The sequence below is a fragment of the Nasonia vitripennis genome, chromosome 4 (assembly GCF_009193385.2).
Source record: "Nasonia vitripennis strain AsymCx chromosome 4, Nvit_psr_1.1, whole genome shotgun sequence".
Taxonomy (NCBI): Eukaryota; Metazoa; Arthropoda; class Insecta; order Hymenoptera; family Pteromalidae; genus Nasonia; species Nasonia vitripennis.
The window spans coordinates 16325617-16347975 of NC_045760.1; the positions used below are offsets into that span (position 1 = coordinate 16325617).

General features: G+C 47.5%; 1 protein-coding gene across 4 annotated transcripts in view; it reads right to left on the reverse strand.

Annotated features, from left to right (window-relative positions):
- The window catches only part of LOC100115432, a 167359-nt gene extending 153744 nt beyond the window's left edge, over positions 1–13615 (reverse strand). For 3 of the 4 annotated variants that reach the window (XM_008207569.3, XM_008207570.3, XM_032599028.1), the window contains exon 1: positions 13058–13613. The gene's annotated coding sequence lies outside the window, so the exon portion shown is untranslated. Of the gene's footprint in view, positions 1–13057 lie in introns of all 4 variants that reach the window. The other variant, XR_004344847.1, reaches the window with a different exon arrangement.
- Between the last annotated feature and the right edge of the window lie 8744 nt (positions 13616–22359).

Sequence of the window (22359 nt, forward strand, 5' to 3'; positions counted from 1 at the left end):
AAAATTACCGTAGAGTTCAGTAATTTTAAAGAATCAGTTCGGTCGTTTTTGCTGGTGTCCCGCGTAAGCGACCGATTTTACGAGTCGCGACTCACCAAAACTACCAGTGGCACACCGTTGTTCTTACTGAACAGTCGTTACGGTGGCAGAACAGTTAAAACTACCAGACTTTACAGCAGAAATGACTGTCTTTTTTTTCAGTGTGCTGCGAGTCGTCCATTGACAGACGAATATCGTCCAAGACCCCCAGTAAGGCTGTGTGGGTGCTGTGCCCTGCTCGAAAACCTGCTTGACGGGGAGTTAGGAGATTATGCTCCTCAAGGTGACTTATTAGCTGGTCTCCTGTAACTTGGAGCATTAAGACAGCCGTGAGATAGGTCGCAAATCAGACACATCGCTCAGCAGGGATACCTTGGGTATTGGAGTAACGAGTGTCCTTTTCCAGAGTGAGGGGAAAGTGCCGGTGTTGATAGATTTGTTGAATATTTCGCAGAGTGGCTGGAGAATCTATGGGCGGATGATAGACAGATATTTAATTGATATTCCGTCGAGTACCAATGTCCTCGACTTAACCGAAGTCAAAGCATTCGAGACGTCATCAGGACTGATGGGTTTAAATGAAAAGGGCGGGGTAGCAGACCGTGAGAGTGGGTTAGCAGGAACAGGAAAGTGGAGATGGTGCATTTGAGATGGATGCGAAGTGAGTATTTATGGCGTTAGGTCAAAAGTGGGAAAATGGTGATATCATGCGCGATGGAACTACACCTAGCCTACGAAGAGCGCTCCAAAGTCCATTTTTCTGACGTGCAGCTTCAATTTCTCTTGCATAGTGGTCGCTTTTGGCCGCTCTTAAGTCGCGCAGCACTATTGCTCGTCGTGTGCGGTACTCAGCCATGAGTTCAGAAGAGTTTCTGTCGCGAGCCCTTTGGTAGATCTGGTCGCGTTCTTTTATTGCTGCACGAAAGGTGGACGGAGAAAAAAGACGCGTGTCGGGCAATTACAAAAGGCAGAGCGAAAAAGAAGACGATCGCGCAAAAGAGAGCGTACGCGTATGCGGTTCAACCGACGCACCGCGATCCACCCGGTAAAAATGAGCTGCACACGTATGCATGCACATCAGGCCGGGATAACAAAGCGGCAGCTCTCTCTCTCTCTCTCTCTCGCCGGACAGATGCGCGCCGCCGCAGCTAATAGCCACATACACGCGTGTATTACTGCGCCGCTATGACGTACGTGCTCGCGCGGGGAGACCTCCAATTATTAATTGCGACTCCGCCAAGCTCTCGTCTCTGTCATTTGCCGGACGTCTGTCCGTATGTCTGTCCGTCTGATGAGGGAGGCTTCGAGGGCGGCTCTCGCTTTTCTTGCGAGGACTTGTTTTTCTTATTTGCGGCGCAGATTATATACGCAGAAAAGACCTAAACTTTTTTTTTCTTATACAAGGATGAGAACACATGCTCGGATTCGGAAGGTCAGCCCGTGAAATTCAAGTTAGTCAAGTGTACGCGCATCGCCTTGAATCTCTCTCATTGCGCGAGTAGATCTCTCTCTCTCATGTGTATACGCCTTCTAAATTCGTGTATCATTGTGAAAAAAATGCGCGTCAGCCTTCAACGAGAACGTGCTCAGCTCGTACGCACGGTACATGTGTGCGAGTGTACTTCGTAATGCTCCTGTTCGCCAATCTCTAACGCAACGGCGGAAAAAATCACCCTTCGCGGCGAGGCAATAAAATAATACATTTCGAGGCAAAACTAGTCGCTCCTTCCAGCGGCCCCAGTGTATAACTTGCTCGATCTCTCCCACATCCGTCTGGTGCGATATTGAGGCCGTGACGGAGTATGTGTTCCGCACTCGCTCTCGCGATATTGAAGGCCGAGACATACGCGCGCAGAGACACGATATAATATCCCGAAGTACAATACAGCTCGGCCGTTGCCCCTTTTTTCGCGCGCACGTAGTTCGCGCTTTGCCCCTCCGACGCAAAAGTAGAGTGTAATGTTTCTGCAGGCTCTCTTCGCACCCACTTTGGTGTGTACATATAGTTAATAATCACGCCATGGTGCACGACCGACTTTTATCTTCCTTCATCACTTATGATGACTATTCTATCAGTATACGTTTTTTATTGTTTAACCGAACTACGTCTCAGTGACCTTATCTCCCGATACGCATTCATTGTCACTCGCTGTCGGCGTCAGGCTGTCGGGGCGAAATTTCTCCTTTGACGTTTTCATTGTCTCTTCGCCCCGAGGAGAAATCTCTGGCGTTCCGTCACGCGAGTCCCGCTGTGTGGTGCAGCGCGTGACCCTACGGATATACGACGGATCGATTCGCCGCTTTTATGAGCGAGGGAATTGTTTCAATAGCTCGCGAGAGTGTGATCTCGGAAAAATGGAGTGCGCGCGGGCGATGAAAGGGACTTTCTCTGGGGCGCCCGGTGATAAAGATGCCTTACGACGGCGGCGACGTCGCGAATATAAAATTTTCAATAGACCATAGCCGCTTGCGTAAGCCGCGCGAAGTGGAACATTGATCGACGTGAACGATACGCCGGGGAGTCGTATACCGGGATATATCTTGTATTGCGGTATTGCGACGAGGAGTGCATAAAACGTCGATGATGCGAGAGAGTCGGAATAAGCCCATTGCGCAATTTTTTGCTGCTCCACAAAAGTCATCCGGATGAATGAGCTAACCCGCGCGTCGTTTCCCTAAAAATTCCGAATCGATTATACTCTCCGCGGACGACTTTCACTGAAAGTCCATAAATTTTAATTTTTACTCAAGAAGCAAACAACGCCGTCGAAGCAGCTACGTGTAATAGAAAGCCGGGAAGCATATTAATCAGGACAAAGGCGCGGCGGAGCGTGAAATTCGCGTATAATCAATCGCGGGGCTTCGAGTTTTCCGGAACGCGCAGCCGTTGCACTCGTGCATACTCGAGGGTGCAGTGAACAAATTGACGAGGGATCTTGGCTCTGGAGAGGTTGTAACAAGTGGATTCATCGTTGCCAACTTTCTGGAAAAATAGTATACGCACTCGCATACTCCGCAGAGGTACTAATGAATTGTTTATGTAACGCCAATTAGAAAGCAAACACTGAAAAACAGCCCCGTGGCTATGTAAATTAATTTACGGCGGATTGATACATTTCTGAACTGCCATTGACTCCGGATTATTAATGTTTTCCTTTTCCAGAGTCAGATAAATTTAATACACTTCCCGATACCGGCCGATAACTTTAATCGCCAGTTTATACATATATTTTCATGAACTAGCCTCTCCCGCATAAATCTGAGCACTCAATGATTCAGCGCAGACGTTAAACGGAATTGTTTCGCGCTCACCGAGCGTATAGTGCAAGACTCGGCTTATCCGACGCGATAAGTTCCAAAGACGCAAGAAAAACTTCTCAAGCGCGCGCGGGTGCAATAATAACGTTAATGTACCCCTCCTTGATCATCGCTAATCGGTCCCGCCGTAAAAATCCCGACGGCGCTATCTTCGACGAAACGCCAATGACTTCCATTTCCGCGAAATACATCAGAGCCACGATTTCCGCTAATTTAATGAAAATTTACTCGCGCTCTTCGTAATCGTAATCATAAGCTCGGCTGCACAACAGCAGCTGTTATACGAACCCCCGCACGTGCTCGAGCTGGTGGTGCTGAGTCTATACTTATTGCATATATATACAAGAGCCGCGCGTAATTTCGCGGTGAATCCGCGTCGTTAAGCGGAAAAACGGACACTATCGCACGCACCGCAATGGTCTAAACTGTCGGATATATGCGCTGCGCGCGCATAACTAGCTCTCGGCGGGAAGGTAAGGTAAGAAAGAAGCTGCTGCTCTTCGCGCTTATTATGCTGGGAGAGGAGAGGGTGCACCAACGGCTCTTGCTCGATTAGTACTGTGACTTTACGAGAGCGATAACTACCGGCAGTAAATATATTGCGAGAGAGCTCTCCACTCTCGCGCGGCTTCCTACTTGCTCGCGCACAACAAGGAAATCTCCATCTCTCTCGCTTTTTCACTCGCCCCCTTCGCAGCGCGGCCGTCGATTATTGACCAGTAAATATGAGATTTTCGTCCGTTTAAGGCGGCGGGAAAAGTGAATATGCACGAGTGCGCGCGATCCACCCAGTCGATAATCTTCAGCGCGCATAGGTCGAGCGAGAGAAAGAAAGAAGAAAGTGAAAAGCCGGCGGCCGTATACAGCTTTCCTTCGTGCAGACATTCCGCCAAGTGATTTTAACGGTGGTGCATAATCCAGTACAGCGGAATGAAAAATCTAGTTGAGTCGCGGATGCGCCGCAGTGTATATGTTCATTCGAAATACGCCGCGGCGTTATCATCATCTAGATCGCGCTTTATACTTATAGCGAGAGAGAGAGAGAGAGAGAGAGAGAGAGAGAGCCGCTGATAATCTCTCGGCGCAGAAACAAGGTAAAATTTACAAGCCGAGCGGCCTTCCTTTGCCTACACTCTTATACGCGCACAAAAAGAAAAGATAGCGCTTACACACTTTTCAGCGCTATTATATCGACCTTAAATTTAATTAAGATCGCGCGTTTCCGCGTGCGAATCATCGGCGATTTGGGTGGCTGTATATTCCGTACACCGGATGTATATGTATATGTGCTGTATGAGGGACTTGCTTGAGCGAGCTGGAATCCGCATCCGGGGATAAGGGAGAAGGAGTCACAGTCGGATGCGCGGCTTCGTCTTTTCTTCCTCTCTGATGGCCGCGAACGCGGCGCGTAAGGTAAATCGCCGATTACGCACCGAGGAGGAATCCAAGCCGCCGCGCGAGACTCGGCCGAGTCTAGGATTATAATATCAACAAGATTCCGCGGATGCCGATCCGGTGTCTGCGCGGCGCTCGGTGCTAGAGGGAGATGATGAGCTGAAAGTGACGAAAGAAGGATCTGTCTACTTGGCTGCCGGTGCGGGATTTTGGAATTGGATTTCTTTCGCCTTGACGCTACGCTGGAATCCATTTGAATAATGTGTAGCGTGAGCTTTACAGTGGATCGGCGAACGTTTCTCGATTTTTTATTGGGGATCATTCGTTTGGCGATCGGTTCGAAATAATTAGCGGTTTGGTATTCCGATTGATTTAATACGCGGTGTTTTATCAATTGAATAAGACTCGAGAAAATAAGTTGTGCTATATATATTTAGGTTTATTATTCAAGACAAAAAAGAAGAACTTATACTTTTACATTCAGAGACATCAAGCGTTACATTTGCTCAAATCGATCCTCGATCTTACTCGCTTTGATGCTCGTTCAACACTGCCGATATTTTGGCTGTCGCACGCGGATGCGGCGTCGCTTTTTCTCCCACTACGCCCTTTGCAGGTATAGACTAAGGTCCGAGTACCGATTGCTACAGACCCACGCCTGTCCGAAAAAAGGCCCTATATCATAAATGACCCTATTATAAAACGTGTCTCCGATGGCGATCGACGGATTTGGTTTTTCTCGTAAGCTTAACCGCTACTCTACCGCTTTCTCCGAGTTTTCCTATACTCTACGCCATTACACATGTACACATTTTGCTTACGATTTTATGCTAACACAACACGCGGCTCTCTGCGTACGTCGTTGTTGCGTTATTCTGATATTCTGCGATGGTGTGTATTTTTTAATTCGGGTATATTTTCCTGACGAAAGAGATGGGTCGTACTATTGAAAGCGAAATCGAACGCGTCGGAATTTTTTAAAGCTGAAATCTTATCGTTAGGACGTAAAGCAAACAAATTCATAAAGTTTTTACTCCACCCTGCGCAGGCGCGATAAAAACGACTCGAGACATTAAACCAACAATAGTCCCCGAGTGTGAAAAATCTGGGAAAAACTTTATTATCGAGAGGTGTTACACTATAAACATATAACGTCTTTGACAAAAAGGCCCCAATGCCTTTCTTGCACAACGCACAGGCCGCCGCCGCAGCTGCGAAGGAAACCATAGAACGAAATAGAAAACTTGACGTACACGGGCGTAAAGAAATTATGATTTCCTCCGCACATTACATCGAATGGGTCGAAATTCAGTTATTCCTATACACGACATTTACAATGCAAACCGTAAACGAGAGCTGCCGCGTTCAACTTGCGAAATCCATCCTAAAAAGCAAAGTGGAGTGTGCCTTTATAAATATGCCGACTCCTAGTAAACTGCGAAAAGAAATGCGTCGCGAATTTCGCAAGGAAAACACCATTACGCTCATACTCAAAGGTGTGTGTAAATGTATATACCTATACAGGCTGCGACGACGGACAGTGGAGACTAATCGATCGCGCTGCGATGCGCGCTTTTATAAGATAGCGATCGAATAATTACCGCGCGCGCGCGAGCCCGGCGCTGCAGTATGCGAGCATAAGGCACTCTTATAGGTGTTTTGCATCGACGGCTCTTATTAGATCGTCTAACGGCCGGGAAAAAGCGTGACTAATTGATCTAAGTGTGTCATCCGCGTGCTGAAATATGTTAATTGAGCCGCGGCTTTCGATCCTATGCAGACGCAGCTCTCTCGCGCTGCAACACGAGACAAGGACGTCGATTTTTTTTTTTTTTATATCTCGCTCTTCGCCGTTATCGACTCTTTGTCTTGGCCGTGTATGGAACTTTTCTCCTTTTTTTCAGGGTCGCTAATTTCTCGGTAGCCGGCATTCCATTATGCGTCGAATGGTAGTCGCGCTTATCTGCGAAGATGAGATTTTTACTCCGATGTTATCGTCGCTCTGACGGGGACTGTACTCTCTGATGATGCCGAGGGCATGAATATTGATGCCTCGAGGTCGTTCGAGGATGGGGATTTTATTTTCACCTCCATAGTTGCGCAGTCTGTGGGTAAGACATTTTTCTGGCCTGACGCATAAGAGAGAGAGAGAGAGAGAGAGAGAGAGAGAGAGAGAGAGAGAGAGAGAGAGAGCAGGATGAAATGCTCGAGAGATCAATAGATTTTCATCTCGGCGTTAATACCTTAATGGCCGGTGGAATTATAATAAAATGCGGCAAGCCGCGAGAGCATTATTATTTCTCCTCGACGTCGATAGCATCGATTCCGAGAGTTAACTATTTAATTACTTCGATCTAATGTGCGCGCGCGCGGAAGAGCCCGCAGTCAGTCAACAATTATTAGAAAAGATTGACTATTTAATATCGAGCGAAGGCTCGAGAAAATTCCGATTTTATCAGGCACAATAGGATGTAGAATCACCAGCAATAATATACCTGCCTTTCATTGTTTATGTACCGCATCACCTCTATGAGCTTGCATCTAAATAAAGTGCACGCGCGTAAATGATCACACGATTATCGCGCGCGAACTAACCCGAGGCAAGGTCTTCTGATGCACATAATCGTGTTTCACGTATCTCTCTTTTGTCTCTCGGGAATTAACAAAGGGAGACATTTGTCATTCTTTCTCCCTCTCTCTTTCGGTTCCTCGTTGCGCTTTTGGCGAGTCCAAGAAAGATAAACGATTCGTCATCCGTCATTCTGCTAATTAAATAAGTGCAAATCGACGCAATAAAAGGTGTCGATTTATAACAACAAGGTTTAGGTTCCAGCGCGCGTGAGTCAGCTCGTTGCGTTAGTCGTGACGGATTCAACAGCTGCAGTTGCAATACACATACGTATAGCGAGTATAGCGAGCAACTGCACACAGAGCTCCGCCGAATCATTCTTGGCGCAGAGATTTTTTGCGCAACTCAAATTTGTCGGCGATATGTTTGACCTGCATGCGAATGGATTCTGCAAGTAAATGCGCATAAGTACGTGCGTGCGCGCGCTCGAGTTTTCTACCAGCGTTATAAATTTTATGAATCTCACTGTGTAATTGTGCGGTGGCGGCCGGTTCTATATAAATAACGTATGTGCGGACCTTTGTGAATTTCTCAACTCTCGTTGCTGCACGCACAGCTCGCGTGTAAGAGAGAAAAAAGCGCGCGTTGCGTATATGCACTTATAAGGAAAAATCTAATGGCTTTTATTCTCATGAAAATTGGCAACAAAGGGAATGAATTAACACCCGACGCGCGTCTCGCTTCCTCGACGAATTCAGTATACAGCTAGAACAATAATTCAATTACAAAAGCAGGGAACCGAATCATTGTAGCCCTAATACAACAAAAGCTCTCTCGCACCGAAAAGAATTATCACAGCCGCTCGATCTCGCAAAAGGAAATATAGCCGTGCGGACCCTCTTAGGAATTCGAGAGAAGGCGAGCGTATGGACATTATGGCATTAAGCGCGATTACCCATTACGCGAGCTAGTTATACTTGCACGAGGCCGCCGCCGCCGCAATACACAAGGGAGCCCTCGAGAGATAAAGCGCGCGCTGAAACGCAAAACTAAATATGAAAAAAAAATAAGAAGCTCCGAGAAAAGGAAGAGCCGATCTTGCATACGCTTCGAGGATAACCTTCGTAAATTACCCATTACGATAATGAATGTTATGGGAAGAGAAAGCGAGAGAAAGAGAGGGAGAGAGAGAGAGAGAGAGAGAGAGAGAGAGAGAGAGAGAGAGAGAGGAAGAGTCGTTGTTTAGACGCGGGATGATCGAAAGTATTATACGCGCAACTAAGCAAGCGAGAGAGAGGGTTGCGCGCATGCAGCAGGAGACTAGAAAACTCTCTCGCAAGCACGTCTATGTGTGCCGTTTAATTGCGTGCTCGATTTCAATTACGTCGCGTATCGCACCGCGGGCATCCATAATGGACGCGCCATTGCCGCTTATTCTTCACTTTTTCACGCGCGTGCGCGCGCGTAGCCTTGAACTTGCGGGGCAGCGACTCGCAGTTTTCATTCCCGAGGATTGTGCGTATTGTTACCGGAGCAAATAGAGCCATGTAATTTGAATATCAATTAATTTTCACCCGTGTAACAGATTACACTTCAGAGCGCAATATCTAATTACACAAATTCACAATATTCTATTAAACAGGGCAAACATTTTTTCGTGCTTCCCTTTTTTACTTTCCCGTGTAACTTTCGACATTGCGTAACGTGCGTCGAAAATTTGACGTAGGTGAAGTTATTATTCATAAAAAATTGCATAACGCATTTCGTCGCGTTCTGTACGATATACACCTATACTAGAGGCGACCGGTGTGTCTAAACGAGCCATTACTCAAGTAAAAGTTGAAGGAAATTTGACACCGTTACCGAAAGCAATCAGCCGAGGCTGTACTATGTACTATACCTCGCTGATTCAAATTCTGTCAAATTTTCACCGAGCTATTGATCTATTATGTACTGGAGGTAAAATCGTAAACCGATTGTAAATTCTTGTTTGTGTTTAGCCAGCTCTAAAGTATGGTAATTTAAATAAGCCATACCTATAGAGAGGCGCAATGCGAGGTGTTCTATTTCGTCGGTTTTGGGGTTGTTCCGAATTGTAAATCTCGGTGATTTTAATTAAATCCTATATATTGTAACATTTAATAGGGAACACTCGTTATTTAATCTGCAAAATTTCATTTTCTACATCGAGCTCTGTGAAAATTGTATCCAGTACGACTAACCTGTTGAGCGGGAGAAAGTAAAATCTGAGTTTAAAATTTTATTGCAATCAGTTAGTAAAATTGAAACTGCCGTATAAAATCCTCATATTTATTGTTCGGAATATTCGGTAAGACAGTTGATTGAGTAATACAAGCAAACGCTCGAGCTATATCAATTGTTGTATATCGAAAACTATGAAAAATAAATCTTTTTTTTTAGAAATGAATTTAAAAAATTGCATGCTAATTGCCACGAATTATCCCGACCCCAATCAACTTAACAATGCAGACACACTTATTTATTTACATAACAGACCGCGAAACTAGGTTTTTGCATCTATTAAACCGCGATAATTCCACAACTTCCAGCGTAATATTTCCTCTTATTTTTCCAACTACGTGCACGAAGAAACAGAAACATCATCTGCAGACACACACAATAACTAATTAAAGCTGCGCACAACCTTGAGCCAGCCCTTTTCTCTTTTTCCTACAGATTATCCCACAAGCGCATTGTCGCAGCAACTGCCATTTTTTCTTTTTCTCGACTTTGCTCGATAATTGCGTTTGTCGCGAGATTTTTTGCCGCTAAACCGCTGGGCGCAGCTGTATATAACGATCTTAGGCGGTAGCCGCGAGGAGAGCGCGCAATAAAAGTAATAATTGATAGGTTGCCTGCGCGCAGAAGCCGAAACAACCTTGCAATTAATAAGCTGTAAAGGCGTGGAGTAGCAAGTTGGCCGACGCCGTTGTTGTTGCAAAATGCGCGCGCGCGAGATCGAGAGTTTCGTCAGAACGGCGTTGACTGATAGCGGATTTTGACGATTGAAGAAATCGTTTAGTCGGCTCTAGCGCTCTACTACGACTGCGGTTATACAGACGTTTTTACATTGGTCATAATTGTAAAACAAAAGGTGCGACGAATTTTTAAGGAATCTTTAGTTGTCGTAGCTCCGTGGCAACTTTTTTTTACCTCGTTCGGCTACAACTTTTTAATAACGCGGAAGACTTTTGCATATAAGGTTTTTTTGCAATCGATGCTCAAAAATAAGGCGGAAGAATAGCGATTTTTCGATCGTTTAATTTTTGATGCCGCATAAATGATTCGAAAGTGTTATTTAGTATTTTCATTTGCATCGGCAGAAAAATTCTCAAACCGGGAATTACCTGACGGTCTTCGAACCTTCCATCGCAGATAAAAAGAACAAAGATCTTCCTGATCCCACGATGATGAAATTCCCAGATCCCGCGCGCTAATCGCCTGTAATTATCCTCAAAATCTTCCTCATCCCACCGACACCGAGGGTACAGAAAAAACCTGCTCTTTAACATACCACACGCCTTACACTGATTTTCAGAGCGAATCGATCGCACACTGCAAAATCGCGGATCCGCGAGCACAGCTCTCTCGGTTTCCCTTGTACCAAACCGGCGCTTCCATTCGCTCGTAGCTCGACAATACGCAAAGCCGTTCTGCGGGCGAGCGACAATCGCTTGTTCCAAATGCACAGGTAAACACTCCGGCGACCGACTTGCTCGCTCGGCGAAGCGACGCGGCGCCGGTAATTCGGTCAGTCAGTCGAGCCGCGGCGTCTCGATCAAGTGCGTTCGTTCGTTCGCGCGGCGTAACAGTAAAGCGAAAACGAGGCGGTAAAATGAGCTTCGGCGCAAGATGGAAAGTATTATTGTGCGCTACTGTGAGAAGTGTACTGCGCTTTTGAGGACGGCGATCGTTTTCATAATTTGGCGTGCGCGGGATGAATTAATCGCGATGCAAATGAGGAGTTCGAGCTCGCGGTGGCTCATCTTTGGCTTCCTCATAGGCATTTCTCATTTCATAAGGCGAACTTGACAGAAGTTACGTAAGGCGTTTTAATAATCGTTCTCGACTCGCCGAAGCCTTGCAGTTGGATTAACAAAACTCGACGAAGGCTGCATCGCAAGAATAAGAATCGGTACATCAATAAGTATGGATTATACCGATCTCGACTTGCCGTTAATGTAGTTCCCACTAGCTGCAAATTTTTAGCTAATCCCCACTTCTAATTATAAACGTTGACGCGATTTCGTAAAGCGAACAGTGTGATCTGTGCATGCTTCAGCTGAATCAGTTTGATATCTAAATCGATCCACTCTCGCCAGCTTTGCGGTCTTCGTCCTGCTCGATCGATTTAAATATTAATAGTTGATTAATACAAAATTGATATAAAATATTACAAAATACACTTTGCCGACTTCTTACTTTACAGCTGGCTAAGTGTTCGATTAAGATAGCGTGCATGCGGAGCTCTTCGATCGTCTCTATTTAATTAAAGATACACTCTCTCGCTTCTCTTTTATTGCAGTCTCCACGAACAAATCGACGAAGCTCCTGCTCCGCGAAGTAGATCCTGAATAAGTCAACTGTATCCGTGCGATTTTACCAACCGATCTTTCGAATTCAGGGGGGGAAACACCCCCCAAAAAGAACCGACTCTCTGACGCTAGGAAATCCTGGAAGAACGCACTCGCACACTCGTCCATTCCAGCATCCACCTCCAAGAGGAGAAGCGAACGAACTCCTCTCCGCGGCTAGCCGCCGTCTCTCTCTCTCTCTCTCTCTCTCTCTCTCTCTCTCTCTCTCACTCGGCTTCAATGTCGCGGGGTCAACGTATCGTGCAGTAGGCGGGCGGCTTACGCACACGGGTATACATCATACTTAGACTCCGATTTCGTACCTCTCCAATTTTTCTCTCTACGCGCGCTGTACTACACCTCTCAGAGCTCGTGTGCGCGCGTACTCGCCGAGCAAAATTTTCGCCGAGCGAAGTACTCTTCCCCGCGCGTGCGCTGCTTGCAGCAAGAGAGTGCAGGCGCACCGGCGCTCTATTAGAATTCTGCTCTGTAACCAGTTTCGTTCGTGAAAAATGCGAGCGCGCGGCCGAGCAACCAGGATCCGGTCGCGCCGCCGCCGCCGCCGCCGCCGCCGCCGCAGCCGATTCAATCTGTATAGAGCTACAGAGCCTCGGCTTTTCCGCGCGCGAGCGCGATGTGCCTTATAATCTGTGTTATACAAAAGCGCGCTGCTACACGCGTATAATATGTAAAAGGGAGCGCGCGTAATATCGCAGCTGCGTGCGTGTATACACGCGCTGGACGCGATAAGAGCGATGGCTGAGTGCACCAGTTAATGACCGGGTGCCCCCCCTGCGTGAACGACCGGAATGAGAAGCCGCGAGAGCGCGGGATGATTCGAGATTTCGAGGTTATTGGGAGAAATACGAGAGCGCGCAGGGGCCCTTAGCGATGACTCTCCTCGTTCGAGAATTCATATTCATCAGCTGTTCTCAGGCGCGACAACGGTAATTTTTGAATTTTCCTGCTTCTTAACCTCACATCCCAACGCGCTGAGAAAATCCAAAAACTTGCTTCGCAAAGGCTCTTTGTTCTCGGCTACTCGAAAATGAAAACGCGAGAGCCACGAACAGCTCAGGGACATTCAGGTACTGCACGCACGCACACACACCCAGACGGGAGTAAGTATAGCAAAACTCACCCAAGGCAGCAGGAACGATGAATCCCGGTCGGCTCCGGCGGCGGTAAAGTCCTCTCCGGCAGTGTCCGCACACGGAATGTCACAGGGTATCACTTGGAAAAACTGCAAGTTTCGTCACTGGTACACCTCTTCAGCAGGTGGTATGATAAGAACTCAAGAAGCACTGAAGCACTGCGATATCATTCCGCGGGCGCCGCTCCGGCTCGCGAGCGTTCCCCTCGAAAATATCCACTTCTGTATCAAACATCGGCGATCGTGCACCGAAGCCCAAACATCCTGCGCACGGATCGTATGCTAACTACTCTATATACTGGCCCTGCAAGCTACAGTGTGTGAATACGTGCGTTTGCAGCCGCGAGAGAGAGAGGGTCTATCGTCCGAGGAGATAGACGAGAAGACCGCGAGTGTGCTGCCGGTATATAATACAGGTATATAGGTATGCGTGTTCAGACTCGGCAGCGGCGAGCAACGAACTGTAATGCTGCGGCTGTGTGTAGCGCGCGAGGACCGACGCGATACTGGCGAGTGGCGGACGGCGGTGCGACGAGCGACGGCGGACTGCTTTCCTCTCGCGGGCGCGCACCGCTGATGGTGGCAGCACAGAGCAACCGCGCAGCGCCGAGCGCGACAACCGGCTCTCCCTCTCTCTGCAGGCGATGCGCCCTCTCGGACGGATACGCCGCGCCTCGGCTCCCTTCGTCCTCTCCTCTATACTCGCGCGAGTGCAGTCCCTTCTAACTATATATGTGTGCACAGTATACTTCTTTTCCGAAGCACCTGTGTGCGCATGTGTGCGCGCGCGTAGTAGGTGGACGCGGTGTATACCTTCTCTCTCTATCTCTCCCCCCCTCTCTCTCTCTCTCTCTCTCTCCTTGGATTTTTCTTCGAGGGAGAGAGAGAGAGAGAGAGAGGCAGGCGTCTTTTTGTTGCTTTTGGACTGCTGCTGCTGATGCCTCTTCTTCTTTCTCTTCCCCGTTCGATGCACTTCTCCGCGTGTAAGCGACTCGGCTCTGTGTGTGTGTGTGTGTGTGTGTGTGTGTGTGTGTGTGTGTGTGCGAGTCGAAGAGAGAAAGAAAGAAAGAACGAAGCGGAGAGAGTGTGTATATGCACCTACCTACCTACCGTACGCTGATGCAGACTTTCAACTCTACGCACGCCCACGCAATTTCGAGGTAGGTGGATATGATAAGCCGCAGGGCCGATCGGGTACCCCTTTCACTACTGCTTCCTTACACACCGCCCGATGCGCTTCTCTCTCCCTCTTGTGCGATCATGACGAAAGTTTGCTTTTACTTTACGCGCGGGCCGATAACAATGCGGCCATCAGAGCTCGCCGCTCTTCGCAGGAGCAATGGAATTTCCCGCGTGTGCGTGCGTGTGTGTGTGTGTGGTGTTTGTGCAGGACGCAAGCCGGTATCTCTCGTCGCTGCACACTCGCATGACTTCCTCTCGACTTTCGTCCGCCTTGCAGACTCGCGTATGTGCGACCTGCGGGCTTTTAGTGGGAGTGAGAGATCGAAGAGAATTGAGTTATAAAGTGAATTCTGAGCATGTCATTTCCAGGAAATGGTGTATACTGTTACGATTTTATATTACTGTACGATCGCGGTGTACACGGATTAATGTGTTATATGAACTACTTTTCGAAGCATTACACTGCAGGGCACAGCCAATGGGCGCAGTTCGATATGAGATTCGACGTCCGAAAATAATAATAATAATTATTTTTGGCATAACTTTCTTTTTAAATTATAAACTGGTTTTGAAATTATCATACGAGTATAAAATCTCGCCTAGCCAAAATTATTGTACAAGCATTGTTAGCGCGGACTTTAATCGTTTTTTCTGATGGCACGCACAAGTTCTCATATTATGGACTTGAGTCATTATTTTAAATAAGTGAAATCTGATTTAAACATTATTAAAAAAAAAAGTTTGTTCATAATTACGCAGTAGAGAAAACTTTACCATTCGATGAAATAAAAAATAAAACGAATCGTACATGCTCGAAGAAGACGATTTATAGCGTTGTCGTAATAAGCATAGTTCCTATAACATCTATAATAAAAGAGCGTGTGAAACGCGACACGCAGTATATAAGTAGTAGTGTTTTCAGCGCGCATCGGTACAAACAGCGTGGAAAAAGTCGAGGGGAAAGAAAAGTCAAGTTCAAGCATCAACAGCTGTAAGTGCGCTGCAGCGTAAGTGGCTGTCTACGTACTTAGACTCCGCGGTGCACCGCGTATGGTGACAAGTGCGCATTACATCGGAGAGTACGACCGCGTTACTTCGTTTCTATAGACGTTAGAGAGAGAGAGAGAGAGAGAGAGAGAGAGAGAGAGAGAAAGGCCATATAGCTCGTGTGGGAGAAAAAAGGAAAACAAACAAGCTGGCTATCAGTAAGCTTTCGTCAGACTACTGTTTTATTTTTTTTGTATAGTTTTTTTTCACAACAATTTAAAATTTTGTGTTTAAAAATGTCAGTAGTTTTTATAGCGTTATTCATCTACTCCCAATGTCGTCGTGAAATGTCTCTCTCCTCTATGCAGTAACGGCACACATCATATCTGCACGTCAGAACAGCGCGTTATACGATGGAATGTGGTACACCATTGCGCCTGCGGAGTCGAGGGAAAAATCGCCCGACGAGTTTAGGTCTGCGCTGATGGAAGTTACAATCCGTACAAGTGTCGAGTGTATTATCAAAGCTTTATGATGTAGAATAATCCGCGAGTGAACGATTGCGCAAAGTAAACTCGAACATTACATGGGCGCGACGTTTTTCTTCTATTGAATATTGATCGTTTGATTAGAACTACGGGGCGATATCGTACAGCGGTACGTTACTCATCGCATACTTAATTACATCGGGTAAATCGGACGAAGTAAAAAACGCGAGAAAATGACACAATTCCACGGCTGATAAGCAAAGTAGGCGGCCGGTGTATGGTATACCGGGTAACAGGAAAACGAAGAAGCAGACAATGAAAAAGAAAGGATCGAGAGAGAGAGAGAGAGACAGAGAGAGAGAGAGAGAGAGAGAGAGAGAGAGAGAGAGATATCGGCAATTTCGCTGCTCTCACAGAAACATAAGTGCGCGCGGCGATCGACAGGTCGTATGCATATATCGACAAATGCATCCTGATTGCTCGAGCGTTCGCAGAGCCTAGATTAGACACGCATGAGAGGCCGCATCGCCTTCCATACAGATATATACACGCGCGTAAGGAGCTTCCTATGCCTATATTCCGTTCACGCACTCCCCGATCGTTACAAGTTGGATTCCACCTTGCGGATGGCCGCCTATACGCGCGGTTTTAATTACAAAGGACGCGAGCTGAGCGAGAGAGAGAGAGAGAGAGAGAGAAAGAGAGCCAGCGTACGGAGAGCTTTGATTAACGCTGGGAAGGCGAGCGCGCAATAGCCCAGCTCATTGTTTCTCTGCTTATATGCATGCCGAGAGAGAGAGGGGGAGGGGAAGATATGCGGCCAACGGAAAGTGACGATTACACGCGAGCGCGCCGGGGAGAGATTTAAAGGCTGCTGTTGGTTTGTTTTGTCTTGTGGGCTTTCCGCTGTACTTACGGCACAAGAATGATGATGCCAGGTTTATGCGTTTATATATAGAGAAAGAGAAACGCGTGGTTGCGGCTATTGGTTGTACAGAAGCGATTGTTCATACGAGGAGTATATTGGGAATTCTACGGGAAAAATGCCATTTTCTGGTTGGAGAAACCGAAAAAAACAAATGTTGGGGCACACTCTCGCAACTTTTTTCTTCTTATTGTACATGTTTAGAACCATGCAAAACCACGTTCCAGGATCGAAAAGTGCCTTGTGACACTGTTTTCTAGGCCCTTCAAATTCGTCGAAAAATAGCCATTGTTCAAGGGCATGTACCTAATGCATAAGGGCACAAACAGAAAATGTATTACGGTAGGAAGAGAGTATACGGGAAAAGAGCTTCAATTTAAAAAAAATGCGTTAAAAATGCTTGATATGGTCAAAAGTTACGCACAATTGAAAATGCGGAAAAATCATGACAATTGCAGGACTTATCGAAGTCAAGAAATTTGTATCCTCTTTCATGATTTTTCCGCATTTTTAATGTGCGTAACTTTTGACCAAATCAAGCATTTTTAACGTATTTTTTTTTAAATTGAAGCTCTTTTCCCGTTCTCTTACTATACCGTAATACATACTCTGTTTGTGCCCTTATGCATTAGGTACATGCCCTTGAACAATGGCTATTTTTCGACGAATTTGAAGGGCCTGAAAAAAGGGTCACAAGGCACTTTTTCGATGTTGGAATGTGGTTTTGCATAGTTCTAAACATGTACGACAAGAGAATAAAAGTTGCGGGAGTGTGCTCCAACATTTGTTTTTTTCGGTTTCTCCAACCAGAAAATGGCATTTTTCCCGTAGAATTCCCCGTATCCGCAGCAATGTGAGCATCGCCCAATAGTCTTATCGCTTTTGAAAGTCGCACAAAGTCCACATTTCCATATTCCGTATACATTTCCCAAAACCTCCTACGCTCCTTCTGGCTGCACCGTGCAGTGCAGCATCTCGTTGCGCAACTCTCCTCTCATACACCAGGCACACAGGCAGAGCAACTGCAGTACTCATACAAGCATACGGTCGCTCCGAACCAAAATGTAACCCTGATGTGCAGCTCTCTCGTGCGCGACTCGGCGTTGCGCAACCGTCTTCTATTTTTCTCTCGAAAGCTTATCTGACATTCCCGCATGCACGCGCGTTGCGGTTACGTCTTTTCTAGATTCGAGAGAGTAAGTATATACAAGTAAAAGTCTTCCCGCTCTCCCGAAGCGTCTCGCCGTCGTTTTCCGCGACGACGTGGGATATTCTCCGGAGGCCGGTTTCGCGAGAGCGCGCGCGACCCGAGAAATGTCACGATTTGCTGGTAATACCGCGCGCAGCGCAAGCGCTGTATATATTCCACTTTCCACGGGACGATAATCCGCTGCTGCCTGGGATTTTGAGGATCATGCGCGCGAAAATGGCTGAGGGGACTTTTATTACGTGTGTATACGGAACGTGTGTATACGTGAACGCGTCGTGGTGACTCAATTAAGTTTGCGCGAGAGATACTGAGATCGATTCGGGGTCGATCCTGCTGTTTTGCTGTGCTCGTGACAATTACGTGGATCACCTGTAAACCGGCTCGTTTCTCATTCAATCTCCAAACTCGAGCATCATCCGCAGCTAGCGACTTATCATTGCTCTCGTCCGCAATCCGCATTAATAACCCGCACGCACGACTCCTCGCGGCGGCGCATAACAGTACTTAAAATCCACGAACTTTTCCATACAGATGTAGCGCATAACGAGAGCTGGAGCCTAAACAGGGGATCGTGCGCGCAATTTCCATTGATTAGCGCGGGAGTAGCGCAAAATAGCCGCGACGCGCTTTAGCCCGCGGTGGATAACAGAGCGCCTCGATTCTCGCGGAGGCAAAGGTCGCGAGGCGAGCGGACCACGGCGATCATTTTCGAGAGGCGAACCTCCCGTTGCTTTGGGCCGCGGGCGGCTGCTACAGTGCTACCCACGTACACACGCTCCTGCACTCTATATGTACCGCGTCGAGTCTATCTCACGATATCGCGCTGTGCGCGCACACGCGATTCTAACTCCGCTGCACGCGGCGGCGGACCCCCCAAAGCCTTTGTCATTTCGCCGCGCAAACTGTTATGGAGATGAGTTGTTGCAGCGCGGAGTATGGGATTCGAGCTCTGTAATTGGCTGTACGTCGCCTTATCAGCCGTAAAGTGCAGACTAAAAATGGTCTCATGTAGGTATATAGTCATCGCGTGAATCGCGATAGTGCCCTGGGCACAACAATCTACAGTCATTAGCCTACATCGCATGCGGCTCAATTTTTCGCGAGCCTGTATCTCGACAAATTCCGACTGGCTTTGTGCGCCGCAGTTTCTAAATTAAATTATCGAAGCGACTGCCCGGAGCGTCGTCATAAATTTACCCGAAGCGTCGACCTGTCCACTACTCCGGGGTTGAACAATAATTTACGTCGGGCCAGCGAACTTGCTCGTCATTCTCTTCGAGCTATTAAATTATTATATCCTTCTTTCTCCTCGCTCTTGCTGCTTTAGCATAAGCATAACAGCCAACAAGGGAGGCTAGGGTACTTTGATTAGAGAAAATAATTCGTCATCTCTTCCTCGGCCGCTGTGATTGTTTTCGCCAAATTTAATATGAGCCTCATCTCCGCACAAAGCAGCCGGTTAACGAGTCACCTCCATATAAATATATTCTTTCGGTGCTCATACTCGCGCGCCTTTATTCTCTCGAATTTCATCCCAGCACTGTTTTCCGTCAGCGAGAGAAATCTGCCTCGTTAAAATGAAAAAACGCACTCGACTCCTTCTCCCATCGCGGCGCGGAGCATAAACACTCGCGCCGTTGAAAAACGACGCGGCGGACGTCGGAGCTGCGGGGTCTACGTCCGCTCTCGCGCAGTTCGACAACAAGAAAGGAGTCTCATCCTTCGGATATGCCATATTCGTCGCGACGATGAAGAATCGCTCACTCGCGAGTGGAATGAAAAATTCCGTTCTCTCGCGCGACCGAAAGTTTACCCGACTTTTATAATCTATATTATAGAACTTTTCGAGTAACTCTACTCAGCGAAATAAAAGATATTGACTTGAATAAAACGGGTAAATTATCAAACTTCAAGAATTTCCATACGGCTATAACATATTACGAGATAAGGCAGACGGCGTGTAGTCTATAGGTTTCTTCTCATTGTCATTCAGCTAGCCAGCTATGGAAAAGCAACGCTACAGGCGACGAAGCTACGCATGTAAACGAGAGGCCCTTTTTACCGCACGAAGCTGTCCCCGCAAAGTGTTGGGTATACTAGTCGAATAACGCGTGTATTCAGCTCTCCCACACGTAGGCGATCATTCTTCCCGCCGCTGAAAAGCGTCGGAATTTCGTCCGCGCGCGCACGCGTGAGTCATTCGTTCCGGATTCGAAAGCAAAGGTCGCGTCGCCCAGCTGCAGCAGGAACTGTTGGTCATCTTCGTCTACGTCGTCGGTTGACGCATTCCTTGTTCATTATATCGATTGCTCTAAGAGATACCAATACACATCTGTGATTATTCATTAGGCGCATAGCTCTATCTAGAATCGGAAAAGCCTTATCACCGCGCAGAGTCTGCTGCAGCTAGAGGCGGGAAAAAATATAACGCGAATGCCATGAAGCTCGCACGTGTGTTATAGGTATATATACCGTACGTCAGCCGGCAGTATAACTCTGGGATAATCAAGATATCTATGAGGAGACGCAGTCCGCGCAAACGTCCTAATTAAGGGCCGGTTTTTCGCGCAAGCTCGCGCGCGCGGCACTTATATCCGTTGCCGAGAGCGCGACGCGCGTAACGGTTCCGCGGTAAATAAATATACACCGATAACGCGCGCTGCTGCTGCTGCGTCCTCCCACTCTCCTGTACTCTCTCCTGCTCCGAGCGGATAATTTTTACACACACTCGGAGGGTCAAAGTAGAAGATTTACCTTCTTCCGCTGCAAGCATCTCGCGCAGAACGCGTCGCCTCTAAACAGCTCATCAATAAGCCGTATAATAGGTATTTCGTGTCATTCCCCGCGTAATTGATTCGAGGAAAAAAGCCTCGTCAATCATACACCTCCTCCTTCGCGCTCGCTTGATCGCGCGGAAAAAGCATTAACCGCTATATAATATACAGCAGAGAGAGAGAGAGAGAGAGAGAGAGAGAGAGAGAGAGAGAGAGAGAGAGAGCGCATCGATCGCGCATTTAAATGCACCGCATGGAAAACATGCGATGTAACACCGGTAGCCGCGTGTACTCGCACTCGGCCTTTCATAACCGGTATCTAGATATGCGCGACTGTACCGTATGTACAGGACACGTCGAAAAAGCCGAGCGGACAATGCGATTTGTCGGCGCATATAGCGCTGCGCCGCTGGCGGTGCAAAAAGCTCTTAATGATCGGAGATCAAAGTGTGTCGTCCGGCGTAGGTATACCGCTATAGACGCCGCCGCGTGAGAAAGCTCGTCGGGATGCGTTGGACTATTGGTGTACGAGATATTTACGCGACCGGAGCTCAGTCGAGCCTGCCACGCCAGGGAGTGTGTGTGTGTGTTGCACTTGAATTATTGCAAAATTTTTGTTTTTCGGGGGTGACATTCACCGACGTTATGTATGAAAATGAAGAAGAGCCACTAATCATACACATCTCCGTACCTCTAAGTTGATTGAAAACACATAACCGACGCGTGGCTTCCTCCGTCAAAAGACCATTATTTGCCTCCGATAAATGGAAGACCGGATTATTCGCGCATCCTCTATCGTGCAAAAAGCCCTTGTCGTTATAACGTTATACGCTATCGAGGAGCACACTCGACTGACGGGTTAATTAACTATCTTTCCCAGTGTGTCGCGAATAATATCACATTCCGTGGAAAATATTACGCGAATATACAGGTGGAGGAAAAGATCAATTTTCCTTGGTCAACATATATGTGGAGGGCAGTTATCGCGAATTCTCATCGTTGTACGCGTATACGGCAATTGAAAATTATCGAGAATAAAGGAGAAAAAAATACCAGCCCAGTAATCGCAGAAAACTTACTTTACATCGTTGATCCCATCTCTCGTCCTTTCGGCGAGTATATGATACGAGTGCGGCGGCTAATTACAAATGAGCGCGGTCCCCGTGATTACGGGCCTCTACATGGCGGACGGTATATACACGTACCCCCGCGAGAGTCACGGCTCCGGAAGTACCGGCCAGGGGGACGCTCATCTCGCGCGAGCATTGATTGACGGTACATTGTGCAGCGCTATGTCTTTCGCTCGCTGCATTGGCCGGATCGGAGATTGCGCGCGCGGATGCGCGCTTATGGATTTATTGGACATCATACGGCGGAGCGAAGCAGAGAAGCTGACTTGTGGGGTCGAGTGAGCTATATAAGTATACGCACGTGACTGCGCGCGCGGCTGATTCTTAAAGACGTCGTCCGCCGCGTGTGTGCGTTTGATCGTTCACTCGCTGCGCGAGTCGGGAGATAACGATTTTCTAATTCACAATATTAAATCGTGGGTGTGTAGCCTCGGAATAACGGCAAACTGATCCATCGCGCGCACTGTGACCCCGCATCAGCGGCGCCGAGGATAAAAAGTGGAATCCGTATGTAGGTACTTTGCATAAGGTTCTCTCTTTCATATGAGCGCGACACGCGAGGGAGCGCATACATCTTACATAGCTAGAGCGCAT